Source organism: Olea europaea, chromosome 13 (genome assembly GCF_002742605.1).
Source record: "Olea europaea var. sylvestris chromosome 13, O_europaea_v1, whole genome shotgun sequence".
Classification (NCBI taxonomy): Eukaryota; Viridiplantae; Streptophyta; class Magnoliopsida; order Lamiales; family Oleaceae; genus Olea; species Olea europaea.
Window position 1 is genome coordinate 5,165,157 of NC_036249.1, and position 3,069 is coordinate 5,168,225.

A 3,069-nucleotide genomic window follows, 5' to 3' on the forward strand; every position below is an offset into this window, starting at 1 on the left:
TATACAACATGGAAAAACACATAAGAAGGGTAAAAATTATTCCCACCATATGAAAGAAGAAAAATCAATCAAAACATGAGAAATGTGAAAGACTTCCGTTTGGAAAGAATTTTTAAAAGGTTTAATTTATAAATCAATAGAAATATGTGGTTTATAAGTGAATGATTCTTTTAGATCAATTAAAATATATGGTTAAAAATGAAGTTCAATTATTTATAATTGAGATAATCATTTATAAATGGGAAAATTGCAGCCGAGGTGATAAATCTTTCGTTTATTAGCAGACTTTGCCCAAATCTTTAGTTTGTGCCAGCCACAATTTCAAACCTTTCAAAAATATGCACCGGGGATCCAAATGGATGAAATCCGTCCAGTTGACAGTTAGTTGACCAAGAATAGTAAATGTTGACCTATTTTGACTAAATTGGAAAGGGTAAAATGGTAACTTGATAATTACCATATTAAATAAATTCAAAAAAATAAAAAAATCAAGAAAAAATCAAAAAATAAGAAAATTAAGAAAAGAAATTAAAATAGGGTCATCTTCTTCACCACAACCCACCGCACCGCACCCCACCGCCCAGCCCAAAACCACCGTCGTCGACGGCTCAATTGCTTGAAACTACATTCCAAGCCCTAGCAAAAAATGAGCGACAATGTTTCTATGGACCAAAAACCACATTTCTATCAATTGAAAACCACTGTTTTTCAACCACCATTGAAGTCGATTTCACATGTATTCTCATCGAATGCTTTGCGTTTAACACAAAATGAATGGAAAAAACTTTACTGGTCCAATTTGTGAGTGCTTATACAGATTTTTTCCTGTATCATCGAATGAATGGGGAAAACTTTACTGGTTCGGTCTATTACATTTCATTTCTGATTTAAACCGTTTCTTGATGATTTGGGGCCATGGAACTGCTCGTTTAGGGGAGCATTAACAGCCTGTAACGAAGTTAGGCTATGGGTGTTGAAGGATTGGCCAGAATTGGAGGAACAGCCGTGCGCAGTGATGATTTTTTGTGCGCGAAATATGCTTGATTTTCAACCAATTTTTGCTATTTCCTAGTATGGGATGTAGAGTGGGATTAGGAGGTGTTGGTGATGTCAAGATCCGGTAGTTTTTCCGACATTGAGTGGGTGGTGGCGGTGTCAATGGCTACCACGGTGTGGTTGGTCGGAGAAGGAGGACGAGGAAATGTGGGGTGGGGTGGGGTGGGGTGGGGATTAGTTTTGAATTTTTTTCTTAATTTTTTGATTTTTTTTCAATTTATTTAATATGATAATTATCAAGTTACCATTTTACTCTTTTCAATTTAGTCAAAATAGGTCAACATTTACTATTCTTGGTCAACTAACGGTCAAACGGATGGTTTCCATCCATTTGAACCCCCGGTGCATATTTTTGAAAGGTTTGGTACTGTGGGTGGCACAAACTAAAGGTTTGGGCAAAATCTGCTAATGAACAAAAGGTTTGGTACCTCGACTACAATTTTCCCTTTATAAATTGATTTACCAATTTTATCAAATCAAGAAAGCAGCGTTATTAATATTTTCCTATTTAGAATTAAATTGCTAGAACTTGATGTTATTCTAGAGAATTTATATCTGAAAAACAAATAAAATAGTATGATCATAACACAAAGCCAATCAACATCTAGTTTTTTCATTGTTCAGCACTCTTATGATTATCTTGCACTAAGGTCAGAAGTGGTTATCTGTAAACTGATTTTTGACACTTTGATTGACACATGACTTTGTTGTCGAGTGTCAATTGGATGAAAATTGTTTAATATTTAAACTGTCTAATATGATAAAGTCACATGACAAATTATAAACTAAAATGTATATCATAGTGTACAAGTAATAAGGTTCAAATCTTTTAGGTGAAAATTTTCACAAATAATTATAAAACAATATTTAATTTACTGTTGATAATCACTTAAGCGTGCTTTAGTCAACGATTGCGAAAAATAATAATAATTTAATAAAAGTCGGCATGTCCATATTTATGCTGAATAAGGTTAAATGAAATTGGACGGTTTTCTCAATAATAGGTCGGGCCGCTTGCTTTACTAGCTTTTCAAAGTAATAACTACAATATAAGGAGTCTGTTTGGTAGTGATTTTGAGAATTGATTTTTTGACTACTAGAGAGAAAAGTGGGTCCCACCTGTGAGTAAAGAAGTAAAAAATAATGGCTGATTTAGAGAAATAACGATAAAAAAATTGATTTTTTTGGGTGAAAAATTAGAACCAAACAAGGGCAAGGTCGGGCAAACTGTAGTAGAAGTCTTCGATACATTTTTTTTTGTGTGAACCGATTCTTAAGCCTTAAATATTGGCAGCTAAATTCTAAACATTTCATTAATGTGATAGAAGTAGTCTCAATGAATAGAGTCCATTCAAATATGCAACAGTCCAAAGCATGTGATGTTCTATTAAAATGGTTATCATGCATATGTAGAAATAGTGAAACAAGATCCTCTATTAGATTGGGGGCCCTCATTCTATTCTCAACCCAATCCATTCTTCCATGCTTTATCGTGTGATTCTTCCATTCTCCATTTGACTTATTAGAGTGCATTCAATGTATTTTAAATTGTGATTTAGATCTTTAAAACACTCCAAAATATTTCTATTGGAGAGATGTCAAGGAAATGCAAAGTACATTTCTCGACAGAAAAATGTGGGACTGACAAGAAAGAAAGAACTATCAGCCCACTTGCATCCCTTTTTTTAGAACTATCAACCCACTTGCATCCCCCTTTTTTGAATCTTGTCGTTCGAGTATAATTTGAATTTAAATCCAACAAGATGTAAAAATGATTTTAAAAATGTCAATTAACGCTCAATTTTATATCATCATTAGAGATGCTATTATAATAATATACAATTTATGCAACATTTTCGTGCAAGGCATTGTCAAATATCAATAAAATTTCATACAATTCGCATCGTTTAAAACTTGTGATCTTAATATCTGTCATGCGGACAATAGTTTTTAGAGTAATGGTATTCGCTCTTGGTGGCATACATGTGACAATTTATTAGTTGATTTACTAAT